Genomic DNA, 13,250 nt, shown 5'->3' with positions numbered 1-13,250 from the left:
GTTGTGCTATTTCTTTCATTATTTAACCAGCAAAAATCCTTGGGATCGGTGGGAGTTTTTCATAGCTGCTCTTTTCTTTAGAAAAACTGGAAGCATTTAAACATGTGTATGCTGATATGATAGAGTTCTGTTGTGAGGCTGCTTATCTGTGCTGGTCTTTTTCTGGAAGAGATGATGGTGTTGATTAGACGAGGAGTTTCAAAGGCATGCAGCAGCTTGGAAGATGCAAGGCACTTTCAGAAGCAGGGGGGAACAGATGTTTTCCTTTACTAAAATCGTCATGAAAAATGTTACCAAAATTTGCACGTATCGAGCGGTTAGGAAACGCATCTGAGCAGTGACTCAGTGTAACTCGTTTGTCCTGTTCTGGAACTGAAAGCAGGAAAATAGTTCAGCCCTTCAGTGCAGCTTCTGAGGTCCCTTCTGCTTGCCTGAAGAGCTTTTGGTGATGTAAAGATCAGAGGCTTTGGTGGTGGCAAGGTTTGCTCTGGTTGTCAGCAAGGAATGTTTAGTGCAGTTAACCACAGTGCATGGAAGGGAGGGGGGGGAGCAGGCAGGAGGGGACACACCTGAAATCAGCTGTTATCTTACAGCACTCATTGAATTCAACTTGAACCAACAGCAGTTGTGAAACAGTGCAGTTAGCAGAGATGGGAACAGAAACGTGATGGTGCTGTGTTGGTGTAAAAGACTGAGCTTCCAACAACAGCGGCTTGTTGCGAGGGCAGTGTGGGATTGGGAATTCCAGCTTTCTAGGACTAACTGTACAGAAGCAAGACTGGCTCTTACAGAGGTGAGAGGTGGTTGAAAGAAAATTTGGTGTGTCTGACCTCCTTTGGGGGCATGGCGTTGTGTATTAAGGATGAATACGTATTTGCTTGAGGAGGTTGGTGGTTTGACTCTTTCTTTTTAACTCCTTTTCCCCCCATCAGCAAACAGAAGGATTGCCATAATAGGGAGGTAATGCTGTGTCCCATCCCCCTGCAGCTCGACTACCTGGCTCTTATTTGACCCAAGCAGCCTTCGTGGTACAGAGATCACCCAAGACAGAGCAGTGTGTGCATCTTAGATGAGAGAGCCTTGTAAATAAGCAGCCCTGCTATCCGTCCCATTACTGCACTAATTGGAAGGCCTGGGTTTCCGATGGAGTAAGCATTTTTTTTTTAATAACAAAAAGGTCATAATATGGTATCCAGTCTGCTTTAGGCACTGCTGTCTGCTCAGTTTTGTTTATACTTAAATAATGGTGTAGAAAGCAAATCCCAAAGTTCGCAGAAGTATTGTATATGGAATCGTGTACTGGCACTTGGAGATAATTAGTCGCAGAAAACAACATCAGCCAGTTCGTGTGTTAATTGAGCCTGAAAACTTAAACCTGTAATTGGCAAGCCTAATGGAGTGCCATAAAATCCACTGTAGTTACACAAGTGCAGAAATAATTGTGCTGGGAAGTGTAACATGAACTGCATGTCGCATTTCTGTCCTAAGGAGCTGCAGTGGGAAGGGGTCTGCTCCCACAGGCCCTGAGAGAGGCGCTGCTTCCGATCCCTGCAGTCTTTTTAAGTGTAGCAGCTTGCAATATTTCCACTTAAGGGAGTGGAGTTGAACAGGACGAGCAGCCTGATGTTTTGTTTGTCATCAGAGTCTGTTGCAGCTTTTGGAACCACTCAGATCCTCAAGGCCAGCAGTAAGGACCACGATCCCCAGGGAGCAGCTGCCTCATGCTTCTGGAGCATCTCCTGGACCTGCACTTGTCCTACTGCCTCTGCCTGCCAGGCAGCCCTCGCTGCCCAGTCCCTAGCAGAAGGAAAAGTCTATGTGCTGAACAGTGCTGCTGCTTTACTGCTCGGGATACGGATGCCACGGAGCTGCATTTTATCACACAAAGGTACATGAATCTCACCCAGTGCTGCAGAAGAAGGCCTGGCCTCGCCGTGTTGGCGCAGCATCGCTCCCCAGTCACTGCTCTCCCATCACACCCCTGATGGGCAGAAATCCCTTCTTATTTTTCCATATGCAAACCCCTCCTACTGTTCTCGTGGAGCTCGCAGGTGCTAAAGGTTACAAAATCCATCTTTTCTCTAAGAAAGCAACTTAATTAATGTGAAAGTTTCTCCCAGGAAGGGAACCCTCGGCACATATGCGCTGCGTATCGCAGCTCCCCTCTTCCCTCCTAGCACCCCTCCCCAAACCACTTTAATTTCTCTGCCAATATTGGACAAATGTAACAGGCTGACTTTTTAATTTTCTACTCCCAGGTCTCCCTTGTCCCCTCATGCATTTTTCATCACAGCTCGTGGCTCCCTCCCTGCCTGCCCTGTGAACAATATTGATCGACTGATTAAGCCATCAAGCCGTGGCAAACAACTTTAATTTTCAAACCAAAGCCTTTTAGTTCTCTTCCCTCTCTTGTATATTTGTTACCTCCTTATGAAGTTTGTAATGTCTCCTTGGAAACAAGCACGTTGATGTTTGGTGTTTTTTTTTAAATTAGCGCCCAGGTTAATTGGGAGCCGTGCACCACCAACAGCAATCCACATGAAAATGTAAGAAGGGAAAACGGGGAGCTCTGAGCACAGGTTTTGGAGAAAAGAGGGCAGATGTGGCACTGAGGGCTATGGCAGTGAGCACAGTGGGGTGGGCTGGGGTTGGATTTGGGGATCTGAGAGGGCTTCTCTATCCTTCATGATTCTGTGATTCCCCATAATTCAAAGCCAAATCCAAACTCACAGGGAAAGAATTGCTTGTGATGCTTTGCCTGTTCTCTTTGGTGTCTCCACCTTCCTCGAATCTGTCTTAAGCTCTGGTGATGATGAAGGGAGAGGAGATTGATGTGCCCTGAGTCCCAGGGAGAGAGCATGGCACCGCAGCCTCGCTGCACGCGGCTCCGTGAGGCTTGTCAGTGCTGCTCTGCGGGCTTGCAAATTGCTTTTCAAGGTAAAAGTGCAGCTTAAATAGCAGGATATTTATCTCCAAGCCTTCGAGCTCTGCATCGGGTAATGATTCTGCATTCATGTCTTAGGCACTGCGCTTTCAGGCAGCGCGGAGTCTTGAGAGCACTGGTGGAGAATCGATGGAAACGGCGTTTGTGGAGGACCTTCGTCTTGAAGCTGCCAGTTCTGCTGCACCCAGATTTGTGAGCTGCAAAGATGAGCAAAAAAAAAGAACCCCCCCAAGGAGCTGTGCTGCCTGCTGAGGCCTCATCCGCAGTGCCAGGACCCCTTGTTCTGCCCCTGGGCTCTGCAGGGATCCCATCTCTCCTTGCCCCAAGCTGTGAGGTGGCTCTCACTGGGACAAGAGCTGTGAGGTTCAGTGGCTGCTGAGCATAAGCTTTGCACATTCCTATTGCCCTCTGCCTGTGTGGCCTTATTACAGAGGTGTGCTGTAGGTTTACTTCAAATACATGCAACAGGGTGACAGATCAGCCTCGAGCTGCCTTCAGTGCAGGTTTTAGCAGTGAGTTTAGCACCTTAATCGATTTCCTGGGCTTCTCCCCCCTCCTCCCCCCCCCTGAACTTAGTACAGGACCTGCCTTCTTGCTTGGGGTTGAGGCAAGCAGGCGGCGTAGGAGCCTCAAATTCCCCCAGTTTATCACTAATGCACTACAGCAGGGCTTTAGCTCTTCATCTCACCTGGTGTCCTTCAGAGGAGATGTTCTGCACACAAATGGGAGAGCAGCTGCTCTGCTGCGTTCCCTGCGCCTGGCTGTGGTACAGGCTCAGAAGCAGCCTTGTGTGGATGGGGTCGGCAGCAACCCTGAAACACGGCTGCCTTCGAGCACTTGGAATTGTTCTCCAGCTTGCTTTGAGGAGCTCAGAAACTGGTTTGAATCACAGCTAATTAGTTCCTATCAGGATGCGCACGTGTTGTGAAGTTGTTAGAGATCTTGAGGTCACCTTTTTTACTTCCCTTTTAAAATCGAATGATCGGAACAAACAAAGGCGCCAGGTTTCCTTCTTGTTAATGTGCGGAAGCTCTGCAGGGAGTTCAAGGGGATTCCTTTGCAGCACCCAGTATCTTTTGTTGTACAGTTTGGCTTTTCTGCGTGTCCGTAAAGCTCATCACATAGTATTGTTTTTCTCTGATGAAAGAAGAGGAAAAAGCTGAAGTGTGGCACATGAGATGGTCAGGGTCGCACACTGAGAACGTGCTGCTGAGAATCACTGAACTGTTAAGGTTGGGAAGGAGCACTCAGATCCCCAACCCACCACCCATGGGCACATCCCTCAGTGCCACATTGGTGCCATGGAAGATGTTCTTCCCACCAAGCAGACCCTTTGGAGCCAACAACCACGGCAAATGGCAACACGGTTAGATCCTCACATTTAAAATTTGTCTGCTGCAGAGAAACGCAGGGAAGGTAAACCATGAGTATTTAATAGGACACGCCAAAGAGGAGAGCTGTGAAGTTCTGCAGATCCCCTTTGTTGTCATGGTTTGGTCCCTGTCGTTATGGACACGTGTGAAATGAGAAGCGCAAACTCCGGAGGTAGGAGAATGCAGAAGCTGTGTTCAAACCTCAGTGAGAATATTAGCATTTATTTTTAATCTGAGAACATTTATAAAAGGTTTTCTTAAGGATGAGGGGAAGGGAGGTGATTCAACACTGTATTAAAAACAAAATGTGTGCCTTTTCCTAGTGAGATCCACATGAGAAGAGTGGGACCACGAGGGTTCCCAGAGCTGGGGCCGTGCCTGGTGTGTTCCATAACCACACAGTGCTGGGATTTATGGGACGTGGAAAACTGGATTTCTTTAAAATGTAAATGTTGAGAAGGGTTGTATTTTATCATTCATCCCTGAGGTAGTGCAGGTTTTATAAAACCCTTTTTAATCTTGGGTTGATTGATGTGGATGGGAGTTTTGCATTCGGTGGATGTTGGACAGGTCCCAGGGCGCAGCGCAGCAGCCGTCCCTGCAGGGAATGCTGTCACCCCCCGTGAGGTGATGCTCTTGGACAAGAGGAGCTGTGTTCTCAGGCTGAGTAAAACAAAGGTAGGCAGCTGTGAGCCCCTGACGCAGCGAGAGGTGAGAGATGGCTCCAGGCAAAGAGCTGGTGTCCCACTGCTGGCCGGGGAGCACCTCCAAGGACGTCACCGGCGTCCTCTGCCCGTGTGCTCTGCTGAGCTGTGTGCTCCTGAGAGATGGAGATTTGGGTATGGCACAGGGACACGGGATATGGCATGGAAACCTCAGGATGGGGACGCTGGGGACAGCAGTCGGAACACTGGAGATGGTGTGGGAGCACTGGGGATGGAGATGCTGAGGATGGCGCTGATGCTACAGCATGGGGACGTGGTGTGTGGTATGGAGACCTTGGGGACAGTGCAGGGACACTGGGTATGGCATGGGGACCTGGGCGATGGGGACATGGGGTACAGCATGGGGACCTTGGGAATGGCATGGGGAGACTGGATATGGCACAGGGACACTTGGAGACAGCACAGGGGCCTTGGGGGTAGCACAAGGACACAGATTGCAGCATGGTGACATTGGTGACGGGAACATGGGGTACAGCACAAGGACTTTGTGGATGGTATGGGGAGACTGAATATGGCGTGAGGTCTCAGAGTACAACGTGGGGACAGTGGGACAGCATAGGGACCTTGAGATGGCGTGGGGAGGAGGCACGCTGTGGGGTGTCTGTGGGGGCTGCATTCAAGATTGGATTTGGGATGCAGGATGAGGAGAGATGAGCTCAGTGCTCATCTACCAGTGCTGTTATGCAGGGAGAGGGACTGAAGCGTGGAGCTGCTTAGGGAGAAAAAGAGAGAAGCAGGCTCAGGCCTCATGGAGAGGCCATGGGGTGTTTCTCCCACCAGGATTTAATGACATCCTGTGCAAACAAAATGCTTGTATTTGCCCAGGGACCATATTAAAGAAATATCCCAATATGTGGTGTAATATAGACATAAATCACATTGCTTTTTTGTAATGTGCCTGATCAATCCGAGCGGCAGCTCCCCTCCTCCCCCCATGTAATGATCTTCGGTGCAAGATTAATAGCAGCCGGTTCAAGAGCATTAAGATGACATTATCTCAAAAAAGAGCAAACACCATTAGAATTAAGGCTTGACACGGGGCCGACATTCCCAGTATCTGTGGGAAAAGGGGAAGAGCAGAGCTGGGGCTGTGCGTGGCACAGTGCTCACTGCTCGCTGGGTGCAGCGCTTTCTCCCCATCTCAGGAGAGGAGGAAGGGTCCTCCATGGTGGGGAACGGCCTCATGCACTGCGATGGCATCTTGGGATGGGTGCGTTTCGTGGACCCCCCTTCCTTCCTCCCTGCCCTCCTTCATTAACTCGACCGTTTTCAAGTGCGAACGCCTTGGTTGTAAATCTGAGGCCATTTAGCAGCTGAGGTGAACTGTGAAAAGCAGCTTTGCACCATTTGCAGATTGCTCGGTGAGCTGAGAGCTGACGCTGCTGACTCACGGGCTGAGCTGTGCTGGCAGCCCACCAGCCCAGCACCACCCCCCCCATCCCGGCTTTTGGCAGCATTCAAAGTTCATTCCAAGAACTGAAGTTTTCTGCATCCAGCAAAGCCACCTGCTTCCCCCGAGTGCCGTGAGCGGCACGTGGCAGCTCTTTCTCCCTCCGTCCGTCTGTCCCTTTCCTGTCTGTCCAACCATTCAGCCCCCTCCCAGCTCAGCATCTGGGACCAGCTGGTAGAACTGGGCTGAGGACACCCTGGGCAGAGCCCTGCAGTGCAGCCCCAGCACCGCTGTGTTAATTAGAACAAAGGGAAATCGATAATTGCTGCGGGTGTTCTTGCTCACCTGGGGCCCAGAGGATTTTGATGTGGTTTGATGGGGCCGGACCCACCTCCCTTTAATTAAACGTGATCCTGAAAATTAAAAGGCAAACCTATTGGCTACTAGAATTAAATCAATCTATGATTGGTAACGAGAGAATGATGGAGGGGGCGATGCCCAGGGGTGGACGGACATGCTCAGCAGATGTTCTCCAAAGGCCACAGCTCAGCAGGAAGCACTGAATGCAGATCCCCCCGTGGCATTTTGAGGGCAGTGATGGGCAGGGAGCCCATCTGATCCCACTCCCTGCAGTGGATGAGGACACCCACAGCTCATAGGTGCTCAGAGCCTCCCCTGACCTCGGGTGTCTGCAGGGCTGGAGCATCACCACCTCTCTGGGTGCCCTGTGCCAGCACATCCCCATCCTTTTTTCCTTATATCCACTCTAAACCTCCCCTCTTTTAGTTCACAGCCATCTCCCCGTGTCCTACCCCAGCAGACCCTACTAAAGAGCCTGTCCCCTTCAGTGTGACCACGATGCTTGCCTTGATGACAGAAAGATCCTGGAAATATGTGAACTAAATGTATTTCCTCATCGTGCCTGGAGCAGTCAGCAGAGGGGTTCACCCCCTCCTTAACTGAGCTGTCTTCATTATAGTGCTCAGAATCACAGCCACTGGAGACCCCATCCCACCTGAGACCCTCACAGTGAGCACGTACAGTATGACGGTGTTGTGTAATATGTGGTGGAATTATATGCAGATTAGGTAAGCAATCATAGAGCTGGAGGCTCCAGTGTGCGTGGGATCAGCAGCACCCAATGGGCACAGCTGTGCCACCAACCGGTGTCTGGCAGCTGAAGGTCTGGGGACAAAGTGGGGACAAGGGGGAGAGCTCTCTCCTCCATGGGGCACGGCTGGCAGGCGCTGAAGGATTGATCTCAGTGTGATCCATAATTCATGAGCTTCCTTTTATATTTTTTTTTTCTTTTCCTTGAGCAGCTGTGAGTTCTGAACCACGAGCTGAGCGCAGCGCAGCAGACACTGCTGGGACCAGAGGAGCAGTTGGAGGAGAGAGCGGTACTGTGTTGTCATTGCTGTTCTCTGCTGCCTTTCATTGTCCCCAGCCTCCTTTCTCTGTCACCCACCTGTTGTTTTCCCTTGGGACCGCTGAGTTCCCTCACAACCACCAACACACCGACTGTGTCCCCAAATGCTGCATCTCTGCAGGTCTGGAACCCACCCTCCCTGGGCAGCTCTGCCAATGCAGCACCGCTCTGTGGAGAAGAAATTCTTCCCTAATGCCCAGCAGTGATGTGGGCACCCACATGCATGGAGCTGGTGGTGCTCAGGGCAGCTTCATGGAGGTGATGGACAGAGTGCAGCTGGGTTCGATGCATAGATGCTATAGGAGGCACTGAGTTTTGTGCCTCCTATCGTAGAACAGTTCGGGTTTTGAAGGAACTCTGAGATCACTGAGCCTGACTGCTGGGTTGGATTGATTGTCAGCAGAAAGAGACGTGCAGCAGCAGAAGCTTTGCTCTGAGAGCCTGCAGCCACCTGCACACAGATAAATACTTGAGGTGAGGAGTGAGGGAGGCTTCAAGCAGCTCCACTGCCTGCAATATGCATTTCTGCTTCTAGCTCCTCCCCAAAGAGCACACAGAGGGGGCAGTGGTAAGGTGTTATGCATTCATCAGATTGCATGTAATCATCCCTGTACAGGGCTGGTAACAGTATTAGATATGGAGGTTGGTGGCCCTGCACGTGTCAGGGGAGTTGGAACTTGATGATCCTTGAGGTCCCCTCCAACCCAAGCCATTCCATGATCCTGTGATTCTGTGCTGGGTGTGGGGGGGCTGCTGTGATTCAGGCACCCACATCTGTTTCCCCGCAGCCAGGCATGGTGTGCTGGCTGTGAGCCATGACGTGCATGGGGTCAGCCCCAGCACTCAGACATGGCGAGAGTTGTGAACTAAAAGAGGGGAGGTTTAGGCTGGATATAAGGAAAAAGAACGGGGAGGTGTTGGCCCAGGGGGTCCAGAGAGGTGGTTGTGCCCCATCCCTGCGGACACCTGAGGTCAGGAGAGGCCCTGAGCACCTGGTGGAGCTGTGGGTGTCCCAGTTCACTCGGGGGAGTGGGACCTGAGGGCCTTTAAGGGTTTTTCCAACAGAAACAGTTCTGTGGTTCTATGAAAACCCTTCACGATGCCCTCAGTGCAGTGTTGGAGGGGATCCCCGTTCTGAGCATGGGGTTCCGGGAGGGGCTTGGAGGAAGCCTTGCTCCTCTCCTGCTTCTTCTGTGTGCAAAAGTTATAGGAAAAAAAATAATAATAGCAAACAAACCCAAATCCAACCAACCGAACCCAACCACTTCATCAGCAGCAGTTGGCCGGGGGCCCACAGCACAGTCTGGCGCAGCCTGGCACGGCGCAGATGGGAATCCTATATGAGGCTCCTGACTCACCGCACAAAAAACAACGGATGGCACAGAGGCGGCGCTGCCCGAGCAGCCTCCCCTTCCCTGTGCTCTCAGCCCCATGGGGCCAACTGTGCCCAGGGAGCAGCACAGCCATGCCTGGTGCGTGGCCAAAGCCGCGGGGTGAGGAGGTGGGTGCCGCAATCGGGGTTTGCCCCCTCCCCTGGATACTGATTTCCCATTGCTCCTGACGCGCCGTGCTTTTTGATCCACCTGGGTCATGGCCGCCAAGGGGCCAGCGCTAATGATATGCTAATGAGGCTAGGGCAATCAATGAGCCTTTAATCAGGTTGTCGATTTCCACCGCGGGTGCTTCTGGACTCCAGTTGCAGTTTTAATGTGGAGGGGTCTTTGGGGCCACTTGTCACAGCGGGGCTGGGCTGCGAGTGGACACCTGTTGGCATTTATAATCACTATCATCACCATTTAAAGATATAAAGTAGATTTAAAGTGGTTTTTGGGGATTGGAGCATCCTTGCGGTGCTGCTCCCTGTCCTGGCACTGAGCTGAAGCTTGCTGCTCCAGGTGGCACAGAGGGATGCTGCACCCATGGCACACAGGGGTCCCTCTGCCCCTGCTGAGGAAGCCCTGAGGGTGCAGACATGGGGTGGGCAGCACAGCTCTGTATGGCACAGCATGGCACAGCATGGCACAGCATGGCACAGCATGGCACGGCACATCTCAGCATGGAATGGCAGCACTCAACATGACGTGGCACAGTATGGTATGGCACAGCTTTGGCACAGTGTAGCTCAGCACGGCACAGCACAGCTCCAGTGTGAGCTAGGCCAGGGCAGGGATGGCACCGTTGTCCCAACATGGTCCCCATTGCTGGGATGGGTTTGGTCATCGCTGCGCTTTCCCACCGCTGTGCTCCCTTCGTCGGTGAGAACAGTCTTTTCTTCACACTTATTAAGCCCTAATTTTCATCTTATTCGTTACTACCGACTCATTAAGCTGGCAAGGAATTAAACGAGGTGAAATGAAAAGAATTGAAAGCAGACGGGAGGGTCTGGGGGGTTTGGCTTTTCTTAAAAAGAGACCAGGACATAATCTCCCTGGATTAAGCAGGTGAGAGTGACTAACCCTGCAGGGAAGACTTAATGAGGAAGCTGCTAATGAAGTAGAGATGCCATGGGACCCTGGGGGTCCCCATTCCCCGGCCCTCCTGGTGCTGGGACCCCATTGACACCTCCGTGCCCATGGTGAAGGCAGTGCACACATCGCACCTCATCCACTGGCTTGCACTGGTCTTACTGGTTCTTACTGGTTTAAGAGCTCCCCCCCACACAGGCAGGGTCATCCCCATGGCCTCCCCTGCCTGGTGCTCCCAGGTCCTTCTCCTGATCCTTGTGGCTGTGAGTTGGTTCCCACCCCATCATCGCTCCCAGCCCTGCTTCGCATTCAGCGCTTCCCCGTTTAAACGGTGACCCCGCCGCACTCCCATTCATTTTGATGCATTTGGGACTGTAAGAGGCTGTTATTTTATGATGGATTAACGATGCTGTGTTTGCTTTCAGCCTGTTTTACAGTGCCCCAAGTGCCTCGGCTATAACTCTTCCGTTTATTTGCTTTATTATCCTAACAGGCTGCTCACAGAGATTACTGTGAAAGCACCTTTCTCCCCACCACGTGCCCCTGCAGAGAGGCTGGGGCCGGGATCCCACAGCAAGGAGAAAGCTGCAACGGCTGGAATACAGGCTTGGTGATGTGGGATGCTCTGTGGGATGCCCTGTGATACCCTGTAGGATGCTGTGGGATGCCCTGCAGGGTGGTGCAGGATTCCGGGGGATGCTCTGTAGGATACTGTGTAGGATGCTGCAGGATGCTCTGCAGAATAATCTGCAGGCCAGGGAGCAGCAAGAGAAGGAGTGGGCATAGGAAGCCATAGCAGCTTTCATTTGGTGTCCTCAGTACATCTATCCACATGCATGCAAGGAGCCAAGGGCTCAGGAGAGCCACTGTGGAGCTGCAGGTTGTCACATCCATCCCCTCCATCCTCACCGCCCTGCTCCATCCTCCATCCAAGGAAGGGGTGACCTTGGAGGCAGCCCCAGCCCCACTCCTCTCCGGATGTTCCACTCCATCCTCGCACGGTCCCTCTCCTCCCTCAGGGCCGATGTATTTGCGGTGCAGAGCTGTGCTAATAACTCCCATTAGCACCTCTGGCTGATGGACGTCAGCGCCAGGGGCCAGATTCAATTTCTGCTGAAAGCACGAGTGCTAATTTCCAGCTGCAAAGATCAACCAAGAGCTTTGGGGACTGAAGTGCTGGGTGGAGGGGGAAATGAGAAATGAAAGAGGAAGATAAACATGAGAGTCATACAAAACAAATAGCTGGCAGTAACTGCATTAAATCAGACATTTTTTAAAGGAAATATTAAAATATTAACTATGTAATTAAGTACTTATTAATTAAAAAGGAAGCATGCCGCATTGAGCTGAGCACAGCTTTAATCAAATCAAGTGCAACTTCTTGTTTAGATCAGCAGACCTGGACCTGGCTCCCCAAGACCTTGGCTTGGGTCTTCAGACCAAAGCACTGGGAATCCTCAGACTGCCAAGGGAAGATACCTAGAGGAAGATTTCCTGATAGGAGGAGGAAAAAGACCTGAAAGTCCCTACATTCCCTGCCCTTAGGGAGCTGGAGCTACTTGGGCTGGGCAGAGCGCCATGGGGCAGCAGAGGGGATGGGTCTGCACAACTGGGAGCTGCCATCGCAGCTCCAGCATCTTGGCTGGTGGGCAATCCCTACATTTCTGTGACATCCAAACCTTTCTGTGGCACAGAAGGACGTGGCTCAGCAGGCATGGTGGTGATGGGCCAACGGTTGGACTTGATGAACGTAGAGGTCATTTCCAGCCTCAGTGATTCCATGGTTCTATGACCTCAAGAAGGTCTTTTCCACTCCGGATTATCCTGTGATTCCATGATGCCATGAAGGCCTTCTCAGCCTAGGTGATTTCATGATCTCATGAAGGTCTCTCCCAAAGGTCTCTTTCAACCTCAATGATTCCATGACCTCATGAAGTTCTTTTCCAATCTGGGTAGTCCTGTGACTCCGTGATCTCACGAAGGCCTTCTCCAACCTGGATGATCCTGACCCTACATCACACCAGGGGAGGCTGACACTGAGCACTGGGTGGTCAAGACCTGGCAGCGGCTGCAAATGGAAGCGGTGGCATCCCCAACCCTGGAGGCGTTTAGGAGAGGCGTGGATGTGGCCCTAAGGGACACAGTCACATCCCACAGCTGCTGTGTCCCCATGCAGGGACGCAGTGCCACCAGCCCCAGAGCTGTCACTCGCTTGGCACTGCAGGGGTCACATTGAGCCCCATGGCAGCAGTTGAGCCGTTGGCTGCTTCTGACAACTCATCCGTCACAGAGCGGGGCCAGCGGCTGCGAGACACCGTGGAAGGGAGAGAATTAAAAGAGGGAGAGAGAAAGAGCAATCAATACATTATTTAACAGCAGGAATGCAAATGACAAAAAATTAATGAGGCCTCTCCTCCCCCCCCTCCACTCCTTCCCCCAACCCTCCTTTGCAGTGAGATTGCTGACAAATTCTCTGGAAAATATCAAAACAGCCGGAGGGTGTAACCTGCCAGAGTGATGCACCATTATCTATTATTGATGGAAACCTTGACACGTTCCCTTTAAAAAAGGAGAGGGAAAGGGAGGGAGAGAGGGGAAAAAAATTGCATCTAATCTTTGTTTTAAAGCTGCAGTCACTCCTTTTCTCTCCCCCGAGGGTGGATGAGACGCTCAGGTCTGCACACCCAGCAGCTATGGAGGCAGCACATGGCGCTTCTCCCCCGTGGTGGTCCCATAGAGCCCACTAATTGTCACTTAACGATGAAGTAGGGCTGAGCTCATGGAGGTGGAACCAGGGATGGGGTCTGGGGTCCCCGGGGTAGGAGGGGAGCAGAGCATCAAAGCAGGGTGGGCAGGGGTGGGATTCCTCCTAGGAAAATCACCCAGCGTAGCGCGTTGGCTGCACTGCTGAGTGGGGAGAGGCA

This window comes from Tympanuchus pallidicinctus, unplaced genomic scaffold, assembly GCF_026119805.1.
Source record: "Tympanuchus pallidicinctus isolate F22 unplaced genomic scaffold, pur_lepc_1.0 scaffold8, whole genome shotgun sequence".
Classification (NCBI taxonomy): Eukaryota; Metazoa; Chordata; class Aves; order Galliformes; family Phasianidae; genus Tympanuchus; species Tympanuchus pallidicinctus.
Note: the sequence above shows the minus strand (reverse complement) of the source record.